Raw genomic sequence first — 16995 nt, 5'->3', positions numbered from 1 at the left:
AATTCCTCCAGGGATGGTGACTCCACCACCTCCCAGGGCAGCCCATTTCAGTGCCTGACAACTCTTTTGGTAAATACATTCTTCCTAATATCTAGTCTAAACCTTCCCTGGTGCAAGATTATCAGCATAAAATTTATTTCTGCTCCATGAAATTTCTCTTGAAAAAAAAAAAAAAGAAAAAAGAAAAAAAAAAGAAAAAAAGTATGACATGTTGGCTGGATGGCAAATCCAGAACAGTTTTGCTGAACTCAACAAATATGACACGTGTGAATATGACATTAAATTTGCTCCAGGAGGGATGGCACATAGAGCAGATGCAAGGATATCAGGATGTTTGAAGTCAGAATGCAATCTGCTTGCAAAGGTGGCCCTATTGGTGAGGGTCTCCATGGCAGCTGCCCAGTAGGTGGGATAAGGTAAAAGTAAAACTCCTATCTGAAAATGTAGAACTGATAGATCCAGGAGAAAAGTGATTAAAAGTTCTGAAAGGCAATTGTAATAGCCATTGATTGTGCAAATGCTTCTGGTTCTTTCCTGCCATCATGCCTTTGCAGTGAGGTACTAATTTTTCTTCTGAACACACTGAAGAACTTTATAAAGATTAAAACATACAGAGTGTTTCAAGTGCAAAGTTAAATTTGAAGTTTTGGTTTGAAAACACTGTTACTTAAAGCCAAAAGTAACATTTTGTGCTTCAATTTTAATGAGCTACTGACAATTTTTCCACTCCATTTATGTTTCAGCCTGTCTTTTTTTACAAGGAGTTATTCTAACTGATGGGGAGCAAAGAAGACTCTTGTTCATCCACATATTCCTGGTGGAACTATCTCTCTCATTCATTAGATCCGTGTAGAAATCTTAAAGAGAAACTTTCACAAAACTTAATTAAGTACCTAATTCCTCCATCAACATCTGCAGACTAGAAATATGCACATAAGAAGTTGTAAAGCATGATGTTACTTTGGAATAATAGTTTACAGCAGACTCGGGGCTCCTTATTTGAGGACAAGAGAGTCTGAAAAATATTTCATGTTTCTGTGCAGTAAGTAAGAAATGCCACTCCTGCCACCCCTGATGCTGCCCAGTAAGAACTTACAGAGCAAGAAGACCGACACGTTTCTGAGAAGGGTCTTCCCCTTCTCAAGACTTAATTTTTCTCTTAGGTTACAGATAAAAAATGAGCTAATATTAGTCTGATTGGATTACATTGTTGTTTTCTGTATTTATAAAGATGGAATAATCTACATAGTTTGCCTCAGACATGCATAGGTCTAAGCTATAGAATATTGTAATGCACTACTGAACTTTTATGTAAGTAGCTTCATTGAATTCAGTGGGATTACCCACTTGAGTAAGGATTCAGATAGCACAGTAGGAGGTTAAAAATCTAGTTCATAATTTGTAAGACTATGGATTGGAATATGACACAGTTAATACACTGTAGCATGAAGTTCTGGTGATTAAAAAGACACACATTTAAGCAGAAATAATCAGAAAAAGAATTCTTAATTAGAAATTTATGTGACTATCAGCAAATCGTTTTGAGATCCTTTGTCAATGAGAAGTGCTATATAAATGCAAATTTCTTTCATGGTACTAATATCATTTTTCCACTTAATTGAAAAAACCCCAGGATTTTTATTATATTTTGGTTAGTAAAATACTAAATATGAAGGGCCAAATACATCCTTATTGTAAGCTTTTGAAAATAATAGAATTACAGCACACATGATTTTCACACTCATCCTGAGGATATTAGGTTTGCTCGTCTTGGAGGAGACGGAGGGGTGACCTCATTGCTGTCTACAACTCCCTCATGAGGTGGAGCAGAGAAAGACAGACTCAGGTGTTGGATGTCTGATGATAGGACACAAGGGAGTGGCTTAAAGCTGCATCAGAGGAAGTTCAGATGGGATATCAGGAAAAGATATTTGCTGAGAGGGGTGGTAAAGCACAGGAACAAGCTCCTCAGGGGAGTGGTCAAGGCCCCAAGCCTGTTGGCGATCAATAAGTGTGTGGACAATGTTCTTAGATATAAAGTTTAACTTTCAGATTAACCTGTGTGGAGTCAGGAGTTGGATTTGACCATCCTCATGGGTCCCTTCCAAGTCAAGATATTCAGTGGTTCTGTGACCCCAAGTATCTATTACATGTTATTGAAAACTGAAAGCAACACAATCTTAGCATAAGAAATAATTTTCTTATCTAATCCAAGCTCTGTGCCTTCATCACTCTTCCAGATACTTTGCTGCAACAGAGGGAAATACCTAAGATAAGGTAAGATAAGATAAGGAGAGTTTAGGCCTTTTTTTTTCCTATTTCAAAAAGCAGGTGATTGGAATAAAAATTTTGGATGCAGAGAAAGAAGTAAGTGTTCTCTAAAAACATAGCAAGATAAGGAAGCATAACTTTACAATGTGTTCTGTTTTGTAGTAGTATTCAACAGAAGAACAAAAAAAAAAAACAACAACAACAAAAAATGCACAAAAAAACCCACACAAAAAAATCCAAATTATACTTATTGTTGTTCTGCATTTATCCTACAAAGTTAGTAACTTGTTTTATGGGTCTCCCACTTTAACTGTAAGGAGATTCAGATATGCAAAGCAAGACCAGTCCAGTAGTGCAGAAGGTCAAGTGAATGTTCAAGGGTGGCCTGAGAAGTTTAACAAAGAACTAGGGCATCCTTCCAACTCACCTTCTTTGTTTACTTGTTCCTGCAGAGCCTCGTACCTGAGAGTATCTCCCCAGTTTCACAGTATGAAATGTGAAACATCTAAGCAATGTTTGCAGCAAGGGATACATCAACTGTGCTGTACTTTGAGAAGGAGTCTGCAAGGTAAGTAGAAATCTATTCCTTAGGACACATGGGGGAAAAAAAAAATAAATAAAAAATCTCTAAACAGTCACCAGAGATCATTAAGGGAGGTACTTGATGTTGGCTGTATCCTGCAGTACTGGTTCCAATACCAAGCTCCTCTTTCTAGTTGAACATGCGGGAATTCAAAAGCCTCTTTTTCTAGAAATAGTTACTGCATTGGTGCTTTCAGAGGAAAAGATATTCCACTTATCTTCAAAAGTAAAAGTATAAATGACAGACCAGACACAGATGAAGATGTAAGCACTACTTCAAGACAACACGTGCCTATGACTGGGTTATACTTTCTAAGGTTAGCACTCTACACAAAACACAGAAAGTCCCATTCTTCCCATACTTTCCATATTTAAGGATTATTAAGGGCTCTTCAAAATCAAAGCACCTTGAGACAAGATTTGAATAAGCAGAGGGCAGTACTTTGGTGCAGAGGGTGGAGGAACTGGTTTCATTCAAGAATACATTAAAGACAGCATGAAGAGGAGTTAGAAAAGTACTTGAAGTAAGTACAGTTGAATGGAGGAGAGGAGCAACTTTGGAACAAATCCTGTGCATTTGCTTAGCACAGTGTACTGAAAAACACTATCACATCAGATACCACTCCAATGTCTGCTTTCACATCCCACGGCATTACGTAGCTGTTCTAAACCAAATCACAAGAGTTGATACCAGACTCCTAAAAAAATAGACACACAATCAGCTCTAGCAGTACTGGTTAGACTATCCAAAATCAGAAACAGAAATCTCCATACAGAAGGCAGCAACAGATATGTAAATATTTAACAACCATATCTACACACTAGATTTTAAATCCAAACCAAAAAAAGGCAAATTCCTTAAATATGTATCAAGAATGTAAGAAACCACTTTTTAAAAAGAAAATACAATGGTAGCAAATGCACAAGGTGGTATGAAGCTTTTATGGTTACATTCATGCATTGAGGAAGAATGGCAGAAATCAGTGCTCTTGTGGAGGATGCTTATTACTGTTTACATCAAAGCAAACTACCATTTAAATGCTAATAATTGCATTCTCTGCCTGTGAAGATTGTCTTGAAGGAACAGAATGATAAACCCAAGAAACATTCAGAGATGTATATTAGATCTGGACTGACAACAAATTACCACTGACTCTTCAAAAAGAATGACCAAAGCACTGAAGGATGAATCTGCTGAATTCGATAAACAGTTTTGAAGTGATTTGATCAGATAATGAGAACTTATTACATACTAAGGTATCAGAAGGTCCTAGAAAAAGGACAAACAGTGACCAGTACTAACAATACAATGCACTGGCAGCAGTTTCCAATCCTTTAAGCAGACACAGGATCCTTATTGCTTAGAAAACACTGCTTTGCAGTACATTATGAAACCTGATCTTGATTTTACAGGCTAGATATCATAGAAATATATTTTTCTGATTTCAAGGTCTTCAGATTATTTTCTTTACTACACATTTCTAATTCACTAATCATTTGTAACTCCTCTAAAATTACTAATATTTTTTTGAATTATCATCTTCTACCTGCCTTATTGAATCACTTGGCTTGAAGCTAAGCCTGAGTCTCATTAAAGGCACCAATTCTGCATCAGGGAAGCCACAAATCCAGGCAGCTGCTACCATGACACTTCAGTATTATTTCTTCCATTTCTGGAAAACGTTAGGCTCAAGAACTTCCTGCTTTAGAGATCACTGACTTTGTGTTTAATACCTCAAATAGATTTTTCTTTCACGAATGAGTTTAATTTATTTTTGAACCAATGTAAGACTTCAGCATCCCTGACATCTTGTGGATATGAGCTCAATAGTTGAACTACACATTGTGAGAAGGACTTTGTTTGCCTCAGCCTGCCTCAGGTCACTTTTCTTTGCTGTGGCCAAGTGAGCAGTCGTTCTCTCCTACCCCTTCCATAGACACCCACAAAAACTTTTGCCACAGCTCCCCTCAGTTTTCTGTTTTCTTAGGCATGTATTTACCAGGTATAAGCCATTCCATACTCTACTACCACCCATTCTTTTTTAGAAAACATATTGGTAATCAGTAAATTTTTCACCAAACTCACTAGTTGTTGAATATATGCAAGTAGGTGCATAACAGAAGAACACAGAATATTCTCCATGGCAACAGCATTATACTGCACTATGCTTTAACTCAGTAACTTTTTGTTGATTTTATTTCCAGCCTACTTTTACAATTAACTCAACAGTACTGATTGGGAATAAAATTTTCTTAGATATGACTTTTCTTAGATAAGACTTTTTTTTTCTGTGTTAAGAAAGAGGCACATCGCTATATCTTTTACTATAGATACTGCAATACAAATATTATAAAGAAATGTAACACTGTCAGAGATCTGCCACTGTAATGAAATGGATTCCTAGTCTTGCTCACAGAATATAATACAGGAGAGGGAAAAAAATCCCAGGGACTTCTCTCCCTAGGGATTATTTCTATCCTACACATGGTCTGAAATTATCTGCAAAATCTAGGTCCTCAGAAGAGAAAAAGTAAATTCACTGCTGCATAAATGACTGTGTGAGGTTCCTGTGCTTCTAGAGCTGAACAGTAGATAAAACATGCATGGAATGAGATTGATAGCATGAACAAAAAAGTAACAGAAACATCTAAAGCTGAAATAAATTAGAAGTAATAACTGAATAGAAAATAAGTGAGCTGACAGTGTGCACTTGCAGCCAAGAGAGCCAACTGCATCCTGGGCTGCATCAAAAGAAGTGTGGCCAGCAGGGCCAGGGAGGGGATTCTGCCCCTCTACTCTGCTTTGGTCAGACCCCACCTGGAATACTGTGTACAGTTCTGGGGCCCTCAGCACAAGAAAGATATCGACCTGTTGGAGAGGGTCCAGAGAAGGGCCACCAAGATGATCAAAGGGCTGGAGCAGCTCTGCTATGAAGACAGGCTGAGAGAGTTGGGGCTGTTCAGCCTGGAGAAGAGAAGGCTCTGGAGAGACCTTTTAGTGGCCTTCCAGTACTTGGAAAGGAGCCTACATGAAAGCTGGGGAGGGGCTTTTCATCAGAGCAGTGATAGGACAAGGGGTAATGGTTTTAAACTGAGAGATGGGAGATTTAGTTTAGATATGTCACCGTTTGACTCAGGTCCGACAATGCTCTCGATCCCCTCCCCCTCCCACCCAGGTAGGGAAGGAGAGAGAGAAATAGAGAGAGACTTGGCTGGATTGAAAACTAAACTACACAGCTTTAATTAAACACTAATGATATAAGAAAATATATACAATTATATACAGATATGTTCAGGTATGTGCAAGAGCCTCTCACCTCCCCCCACCCCCAGCAACTCCCACCACACTCCCCTGAGCTGGAGCAGTCCTGAGAAATCCCAGAGCTGCTCCCGGAGAGAGCACAGAGTGATGAGGGTCAGGAGAGCTCGAGCCTGAGGGTCGACAGTGATGGATGGACGGAGCCCTCCCCGGACGCTGGCCATGGATGGAAGAGAAGGGAAGAAGAAGAAGGAAGGAAGTTGTCCTCTCTGATCTCTGACCTTCCTCTGAGCTTACGTAGTTATATGGAATGGAATATCTCTGGCCATTTTTGCTGTCTGTCTAACTCAGCCTCCCACGGGGGGGTCAGAGATCTCCCGGTAGTGTCTGAGCCGGCAGAGTGAAGGTGCAACCTTGAAGACCCTGCAGTTACAAAAACATTCCAATGTCTTACAAGACTAGCTAGAACAGAATGTTCCTAGTTAAAAGAAAGCTCGCTGAAGGAAAAAAAAAAAAAATCAGTAAAAAAGAAAGTTGGCTTCATCCTGGCTCAAACCAGGACAAGATATTAGGAAGAAATTCTTCACTCTAAGGGTGGTGAGGAATTGGAATGGATTGCCCAGGGTGGTTGTTGATGCCCCATCCCTGAAGGTTTTTAAGGCCAGGTTGGACGAGGTTTTGTGCAACCTGATCTAGTGGTAGGGTTCCCTGCTCGTGGCAGGGGGGCTGCAACTTGATGGTCTTTGAGTTCTCTTCCAACCTTAATGACTCTATGATTCTAAGTGAAGAAACTGGAAAAACTAGAAAGCTTCAAGTTATCACCGTCTGTCAATTTTTGGATTTTCTAAGCAGTTTTGTCTCTAAGACTAAGGCAATTAAAAGTTTTTAAAAGCTCTTTTGAAAATGGGTAGTAATGTGCATCTATACCAGCAAGGTAAGAGAATTCCTGTGCATAAATCTAGAAATAAGGACATACGGGCAGCAACATCTGCCCATTATGTGGAATAGGATAAGACTCAACACAAAAAAACAGCAAAAGCAGCAGGAGATGTTAGCTATAAAAGCAATACAATCCTGATTTTTTCCTGACTAAGGGAAAGACATCATTTAACTTCATTGGGTCTTGGATCTGGCACTAAGTCCTATTATACAGGCCATATGTAAGGAATTTATTCCCCTTAGGAGAAAGATGAAGAAGCAGATGGCTGTTTCTAGCAAACACATTGCAAGCCATAGGAAGAGTCTGTCTATATTTCCTGCACAAAACTAAAATTTCACTAGAAATAAGAACAGCTCTAAAACCAATACTTTCCTTTAATGGCTCTAAAAACAATAACTTACTTATTATCCCATCATGCCTACAGGTATTAAATGTCGTATGCTGGATTTGTTCTTTTACTTCTCAGTTCTTTCCATAGTTCAGATGGTGGATGTTCTCAACTTTTGTACTGCTGTACCTAATCTATTTTTAATATCTCAGTGCTATAGTGTTCTGCCTGCAGGGCATGTTTAGTTTTAAGAGAGTGAGTAAGTCCCATTTAAAGCTATGGCCAATTGTGGGCTCAGATATCTTGCTGAATCCAACTCATTTGCAGTCACCAATAAAGAGTTACAAGAAGTTAGCCTTCTCTCATCTGGGACCAGAACACTAATGTGCAGCTCAGCAAAAGGACTGACACTGGGAAATATATGCTTGTGCTACTGCATTACCCTTCGCTAAACAGAAATTGGAAAGGCTATAAGTAACAGAATGATGCGTTTTGGTTTTTCGCTGCTTTTTTGTTGTTGTTTTGTTTTCTCATCTCACTAAGAGTTTGAGAATATTGTTTGCAATAAGGTAGCATCCTAAAGGGTTCATCAGTATCAAAACTGCATTGGAAAAAACTTTATACTCTTCTGTATTTGCTATATAAAGACCACTTTAACACCAATCATAGAATGTACATTGACAACAGAGTGTGGCCGAGAACAAGCACTTGCGATGGTTTCCTGGTGTAATCCAGAGGTCTGTGCTTTCAAGTCCAGGTTGTGACCAGGCTGCAAGAAGAATATGAGGCACTCTCAAGGAGGAAATATTTTATTCAAAGATGTACTGCTGCTAAAATAATAGCAGAAGGGATACGGGGAATTGCCAGCCACGGAAATTGCCATTTATTATAAAAATTTCCACTGAATATATTGCTTTTTGAAATTGTGCTGCTACGAAATATCCTCTTGAAGCTTGCTAAAGTGAGATCTAATTCAAAGCATGTCACTGCATCCTTGCTTTACATTGTTCTCTGTGCATGTTACAGGAAGAGTTACAAAAGATCACAAGTTGCTATAATATTTTTCTTGTGACTAAAAATATAGCTTAAAGAAAAAGAAAGGAAGCGTTCTCTGATATTCTTCTTCCCTGGGGTTTAAAAAAAACCCCAAACCCTGTACATGTTATTTTCACTACTGTGAGTTTTATGTCCTTTATATCTAAAACAAAGCGGAAATGTCACATTGTGCAAATAGGATTTCAGTGGCAGCATCAGAAAATTCTCCTGTTGTATATGGATCAATGGCAGAAAAGACAGCTCAAGATCTATCTGCCATGCTGGTATCTACTTAAGTGTAGTATTATGTTCCACTCCTTTCCTGCAGTACCTGATACAAGGGACAAAATGGGCTTGGTAGCTTTCAGGATGGCAGTATTTCTCAGGATATGAGAACACAATTAGTTAATCTTTAAGAGGATAAGGACGATTCATTATTTTACCATATCTACGTCACAGTGCAAAACTAGTTTGGAAAACCAACCATGTCATGGTGAAGTCCACTCCCTTATCATAATTTCAGAATCTAAATTTTCACACAGTGCTCTTGAATTTTCTCGACTGCTTGTCACCGAGGGTATAGCTTTGCTTCAACTGTGGGACCAAATGGTATTTACCTTATCGTTTTTTCAATAGCACGTACTAATGGACTCAGCAAGAAAATTATTTGTGCCAGTAAGAAAAATCTGCAGTCTGGCTCCTATTCAAAACAGCAAAACTCATGGAATCATCCCATAAAAAGGCCAGAATGAATGCCTGCTCTAAAGAATGAATGGGAGGCTTGATACTGATATTAAACAACAACATACCAGAAGATTCTGCGAAGTCAGCAACAATACACAGAGAACAACACAAGGCCAAAGGTAAGATGTTAAGGTGTGCTTCATCATTCAAAACCAGAGCTATTGCTCAAAAATTACTCAGGAAGACATTAATTTGCCTCATTCAATAGAGAGGGTTATTTCAAAGCTTCTTTCTGGTTTTCATTTCCTTTTACCATTCTGAAAAACAGTATCACCAAATAAATTCTCCATACCTGGCCTCAGTCCTAGAATGATTGCATTTTTTAGTGAAACAGACTAAAATCTGCTCACCTGTTTTGATTTACAGGAGAGTAAAGCAGTTATCAATGGTTTAAAGAGTAGTAGTAGTTGTTGTTGTTGTTACTACTACTACTACTATTATTATTATTGTTGTTGTTGTTGTCATTGTTATTATTATTATTTCCTCAAAGATTACTCAGATACAACCGCAATTGCAAAATAATCCCTTCTATATAAGCATTGAGTAGAAATCTCCAAGGGTGGACCAAGGCAAAGAAGGGATAAAGTTATATGAGTCTGCAATTGCAACCATGAGATTATGATCAATACAAAATGTCCATCATTTCACACTTAAATTTTTAGAAATAAAAAAATATTCTAGACATATAAGAATAATGTAGTATTGGCATGAGGTCTCTGTTATGGACTGTCTTAAACCTCATTGGAGCTGGTGTATTTATTTAGGATAAGAGAAAGCTAGGTACATTTTTCTATTCAAAGGTGAATGCAAGGCTGCTGGGAAAAATGAGGGACTGACACTAAGGAGCATTTCAGAGTATAGTTTTGTGCAAAGGAAATTGCGAGAAGTGATGAAAATTGAGTGACAGTAAAAAAAAGAGTGAAATAAAAGCTTACCACCACCTAGACTCTAATGTTAATGTTAATACTGACTGAGACAGTTGGTAATGCAGCCTGGATAAATGTCTTTGAGGTTTTTGGGTTCCTCCTTTGCTAAAGACATTAATTATTTAAAAAGAAGCACAAAAAACCACTGCCCCAAATAGTAGAAACTCAGCTATGGAGACAGCAACTCATTCTCCAGTTTCTTCTCCAGCTGGAATAATTTGGCAGAAGACCAGGAACTCTAGTGTAAACCTTGGCTCTAATTTTGACCACGCAGCTCTGGAAGAACAGTGAAGTCTTTGTCTAGAACGACAGTATCTAAATACATAAAGATTCTTACTGCTGTGTCCTGATTACAATTTAAATGGTTACAAATGCAGGAAATTAAAATGTAGATATTTCATAGTGGTCACAACTGTAGCAATCTAAACACCAATCTGTTATTATTCATATTATTAAATATAAATCTTCACCACAAATGCCTATCTCAGACAACTTTGCTGTGAGAAAAGAACTAAATTGGGACTCATCTTTAGAAGGTGGACATCTTAATATTCCTAAAGTAATTAAAGTTTAGTATTTCTACATTTTTAGTGCAAGAAAAGCAAACACCTTTTTGCAGAATATTTATCCAGTGATGGATTCAATGGATTTGAATGCATTTCACAGAAAGCAACTTTTTTTTTTATTACCTTTTAGCTCTAAAGAGAAAGACACGTGAATACAACCTTGATTAGGAGTATTGCTAATAACCAATTATTTTTTATTACTTTTACTCACTGGAGGCAAACCAAATTAATGTTCCCAGATAAGAGACTCGGCTAAATGGGGAAGGAGGGAAGAAGTGCTGTGAACGACCTTCAAGGTAAGACAGATTGTTCAGTAAGGAATAGGAAAAAGTACAGTAGCAAGCAGAATGGGAAGGGAGAAAAAAAAAAAAAAAAAAAAAAAAAAAAAAAAAAAAAAGAAAGAAAAAGGAGCTGCATGCTTAGAGCAACAGCCAAAATAGAAGAAGTCAGCAGCAGCATTTAAAATGGGTAAGAGGTCAAAACCCACTCACTGTAGTAAGCAAAAGTGATTTAGTAGGAAGAAAGAAGGACTTGAGCTAGGATTTTCTCCTGTATTTGCTCAGGGTAGCAGGGCCAGGATAATCGCAGATTGCCATTAAGGAATGTCATACACAGAAGAATTTCCTGAGATACTCCTAAAGACAAAGCCTGCTCTTTTTTTTTCTGAAAGGTACAGGAAAGGGAACACAAAGGAACATGGTACAGGTGTTTCCCTTTTCCTAGCTGTGATGGGAATCACAGGATTAAGGACTTCCAATGGCTCATGGGTGTTGATGGAGGAATTTTTAGCTCAGAAAGAACAAGTGCATTTGTTTTCTTTACAAAGCAGGATTATACTGTCACTCTAGTAGAACTCAAGAATCTATGAAAAAATGAGTCAAGAACAGAGTTGCACTGTGCAATAGTGTCTCCTGTGCTTCCAAAGGACTCCATACATGATACTCTCTATACTCCTTACCCAATATCCTGTTGCTACTGCTACCTTCACTTTTTTTTTTTTTTTTTTTTTTTTTTTTTTTTTTTTTTAAGATTTTAATTCTGTATTTTAAATCCTGATTTTGAAAAGTATCCAAATGGGACTTTTACCTCTCCTTGCTCAAGAGAAGGAGAAGCACTTGCTTACATCTATTAATTTAATTCTGTTATATCCAGGAAATATATACTCATCACCTCTTCCTAGTAGAGAAACTCTTATTCAGTGTAAGACACCTTATGCTACGTCATGTGTGTATATATATAAATATGTATGCCTCATCATGCTCATCTACATAAATATATAGATAGTATGTCCATCTTTATATGTATACTTGTAAACATATATATGTTTGTAAACACCAGCTTAGTGGCAAAACATCTCACTAGACAATTAACTCTATTTTTATTATCCCGTTTTTCTAGTAAAGTCATTTTCCTGAATCAGTAATTACTAGAGTCCACTATGTTAAGATATAGGGCCTTGGTTTTCCCTGGATTGAGGTTGCCAGTCTTCATGATTTTATCACCGCAAAGATCTTGGCATTTTTACTGTATTGAGGTTAGGTCTTATGGCTAAAATCACATGAGAATATTGACTTTATATTAAAACAAAATTTCTACTCTCCATAGTTGATGAGAAAAGCTTACACCTATGAAATGAGTGGGTTCTAAAAGTTCTAAAACCAGAAGTCCAAGTAAATCCCTCCTGCATCTCCACTATTGACTGCTCCTATAATGTGGTTGGTACAAGTGCATGCATGCATATGTATTTTAACTCAATATAATTTCGGAGTTTCATTTGTGCTTATGGATCCATGAGACTGACAACACACACTCTGAACCCTGCAGCAGAATTTCAGTAGATCAAATTTCATCTTGAAAAGTAGAAAGGACATCTTAAAGAAGACGACACGATCCAGTATACCATGGCTTTTACCTACTAAAATTGTTTTTGTCAGTTTTGCTATAGAAAACAAAAACTGGGAAACTTTTGTCTAAAACCTTTTGTGCGATTTTTCTTTTTTTGACTTTATAAAGAGACTGAAAATGCATCCATTGAACATAATGCTTCGATTATAGGTCTGCTGCCATCTTGTCATATCTTAAAGTGATTTTGAACAAGATCTTCTTTCAGATGTAGATCAGAGAAACAAGCAAGTAGGTCACTGAGGATGAAAAAAAGCAAAGTAAGATGTCCTTTTAAGTTTCCTGCCTTTCGTTGTGGTAAGGACTCTGCACTAATGAAAGGATTCTACTATTTAAACCATGAAACTTCCTGGTGTTTGACCTGTTCAAGCACCACTGGTCCTGTGCTTGCTATGTCAGGAAGAGTTTTCTTCTCATTGACCCTAACATGATGATTATAGCTTTCTTATTAAGACAAGAACTTACACTGCCTTTTTTAAAAGCTGACTTACTGCATCATTTGCATACAGAATAAAAGAAGAGCAGTAAGAAGAACAGTAACTATATTGCAGTAAATGGAAGCCAAATTTGAACCACAGTCTATGGTATTTTAAAAAATTAAGTTTATTTACTTCTTATACTACTATGCTTTACTGTCACCACACCTCCAATTTTTGAGAAACAAATAAACAAATTATCATAAAGAGAAGGTCTCTTAAAATATTTTCTTCTAGAAAGAAACCAGTTCCTCACGAAGGACCTTTTCTCATTTTTTTTCTTGCAACACTGCCACACTAATTCTGACGACTCTAATAAACCTTCAGAAAACCTGCAAGTTGAGATCAGTTTTAGCAGCCTTTGAAGCTTATCTGTTGCTAGTAGTGATCTATTCTATTTTATGCTATTTCAAAAACAATAAGAGAGAAATTCTCAGGGGACAATTCAATCAAATACAGAAAACTGGATTCACTCCTGATTACCAGGTCTGAAAAATAGGTATGAGGTTGAGGTATTCATGTGTTGTCAGGCACCATGTATTGAATCACATCTCACACTCAAGTTTATGTACTGCATCTATGCCTAGATCTTGCTTTTTCTTTTAATATCTCTTGACAAGAATTCTGAAATTAATGTGATTGACACCAAATTAGCCCTTGATTTTTTTGCTTGCTTGGTCAGCTGCAATATTTCCCCAGCTATCTGACTGGAAATTCACTGTTCAGGCATGTAAGAGATCTCAGTAGATTATGGGCTTGATTCAGTGCACCTTTTACGCCCCAGGGTACCTCCACTGATCTCTGGCTGCTGCTACAGAAAGATTTGTGTATAACATGGTATTTCTTTTTTAAACCAAACTTTAAACCAAACCAAACTATCCAGGCATCTTGGATAGCCTGGGGTGTCTCAGAGAACTCAAGATGCCTGTGCTCAGGTAATAGAATTGAGGCCTAAGCATTAGACTCAAATTATTCTTCTTCCAAGCAGGACAGCCAAGGAGTACTGTAGCCTCCCATGCTCCAACAGCCCACAACGCTGTTCCCATGGAGTTGTCATCTTCCATGATACCAGGTTAATCTAATTTCATGATCATCAAACTCGTAACAAATATGAGAGATTAAAGCTTTACTTTTGTGTGGGAAGTAGTGACTACTCCTGGAGATCTCTCTCAAAAGTACAATTCACCCTTACAAATGCACCAACACGTTAAAGCAAACAAAGAGAGAATTTGCTTCCCCTCCATTAACTATCCTTTATAACCTCATTGCTCAACTTTAGAAAGAGTGGATCCCATGCAGAAAATGAATCTAGAAGGAGTAGATGAAGGAGAACCACTTTTATGAGCTGTAACTCCATTGAACACTTACCTGTAGTGAATGATTCTACCTCTCTTAAAAAGACAAGAAAATTCAAAATCTAACACTATAGCCTGTCCCTTATATGTTCTCCTTTCTAAGTTATTTTTACCTATTTTACTTCTGTGTGATATCACTGACTTAGTGACATTCACATCATTACATATCTGTATGACTAAGGAATTAGGACCAGGTTATTTCCTTAAGCTTGTATTTTTTCAACCTGATTTTTACATGATGCAAAATACACAAGAGATTAAAAATAGTTCCTCATATTTCAACAACTGAACTTTAAGACTCAGTAGCTGGGAAAAAAAAGCCAAAGGTTGGAACAGCACAGCAAGGACAGACAAAGTTTGTCATGATAGCAATGACAAAGTTTCAGAAGCCAGGGACCGAGAGGCTGAGCCACAGCAATTCAGGACAAACAGTATCCCAAATGTTTTAATATTGTCTATTAGAAAAAGTAAAGCAGTCAGTCTCCACTGAGAACATCTGTCCACTGCAATAATCTTACATTAAAAAAATCCCCAAAACCACTACTCGCAAATTGTCATTTAAAACCTGAAAAAATGCTATTGGTATTTTTGAAGGGAGTGTTATTTTGAAGCAGAAGGATCATTCCTCTGTGGGCTTTAAAAAGAGAAGAATCTAGGCTCAGAAGGTTTGTTGTTTTGTGCTTTACTACTTGGCCATGGAAAACCCAGCTGCCTCTCATATTGGCAAATCAGCTAATCACTGAGAAATAGCAATTGTTTTGAATGGATAATTGACTACAGGTGCCATGAATTACATATCCATTTCTGGAGTCAAAGATATAAAAAGAAGTTGGGTTTTAGTAGGTTTCTTGTTGTTGGGTTGTGGAATTTTTTGCTTTAAATTTAAAACAGTTTCCTTTCTAAGGCAGCAAGGCTTTGGGAGCCACAATTGCTGTAACAACCTTAAGCATTGCCTTAGGAGAAATATATTCCCCCTGCAATGACATAGGGAACAGCAGAATCAAAGCATCTGTTTCTTTTATGTTATTCTGAAGAAAAAGGAGGGAGAGAGTTTTGAGGGTCAGATGGGAAAATACAAGTATGTGCTATAAGATCCATAGTCAACCTGTGATGTGTTTTCATTGACTACTTAACAAAATAAAACATGTATACAGAAACACATTCTGATATCCTATACTGCACTGGATTCCTACATAATGTAACCTGTAGACCTATCTGGAGGATTCATGCACTATGTTGTAAAGTGACACAGAACAACACATACCGCATGCAAAAGGGTCGGAAAGTTAGCGAGATCATCATATACTAATTGCTACACAAACACAGATCAAGAGAGAGGAGTTCTGAAGAGCTGAATCATTTGTCAGAAGACAATTCTAAACTGTTCTGCAAATTACACATTTAAGAATCAAGATCCCTTCCACTGCAACATATGGTATATTTAGAATGCCACACAGCATCTGTTAATCTTCACACAGCAACTTCATACCACAGTTCAGCAACAGGAGGTAAAACAGTAGCTCCGTTCCCAGAAAGAACCAGGTCAGGAAAAATCTCACCTATGTAGCTGTAACCAATAGGGGCATCTTGTCTTGTCTTTGCTAGAAAAATAATATGGAAATCCTAGCATTGACACACTTCATGAAAAACATTGAAGACACTTTAGCTTTGCTCAATGGACTCCAGTGGATCGATAGCTGGTATATTCCAGTTGTACTTGTTGCTTAAGGAATTATCTGCAACAATCAGGACAAGACATGGTCTTTGAGATCTGAGACAAGCTCTCCATCAGAGGAAGACCACTACTTTCCAGTAAGTTCTTGCTGTTTGATTTTCTTTGCGCATTCCTTCCTCAGAACGGATTTGCAGGGCTAAATTTGACTGATGTAGCAAAAGCACATGCTCCCATTAACAGTTCGTTTTCACAGTTGCTTTCATTGTGCCAGCCCCTATTCTGTTGCCCCTCCTCAGATGCAAAATTGCTCAGGGAATCTGTTAATCTCTCCCCTCCTTTTCCAGTGTCAGTCTGGTGCTGTCTGTCTTTCCTTTGGACTTCAGAATAAACAGGGAAAGCTTGGAGTAATGGGAGAGCCCCCTTCAGTATAACATACCTTCCCCTAGGCACAAGATGCAACAACAATCAAGCAATTCCTTCCCTTCATCAGTATTGTAGCCCTAAAGATATAATCTACTAAACTTCTGAAATGCAGGGCCAACATATGGTGAGACAAAGACATAGACTAATACTGGAACACTCAACAGCATATAAAGCCAGGCAGACTGCTTCAGGTCGGTATCCTGTCTCTAATAGTGGCTGTCAGTAAATAGCCAAAGGACAGAAAAAGAGGGCAATCATTTGATACTTCTCCTGAGTGTTCTTCCAGCCGCCAGCTATGTTCAGGTCAGAGATTTCCTGATCCCAATGTCATTTATCTGTTTAGTGACCCCCAATGGGTTTCTCTGACAAGTACTTGTCCACTCTCCCCTTGAAACCCTGTATCACCCGTCTCACAACAATAGCCTCCTTTGGGAAGGAATTGCACCACACTATTACCTGTTGCATTAAGAACCAAGCTAAACTGAGGATTTCCTTGGTTTTCTTCTGGCTTGA

Source organism: Apus apus, chromosome 1, assembly GCF_020740795.1.
Source record: "Apus apus isolate bApuApu2 chromosome 1, bApuApu2.pri.cur, whole genome shotgun sequence".
In the NCBI taxonomy this organism is placed as follows: domain Eukaryota; kingdom Metazoa; phylum Chordata; class Aves; order Apodiformes; family Apodidae; genus Apus; species Apus apus.
Note: the sequence above shows the minus strand (reverse complement) of the source record.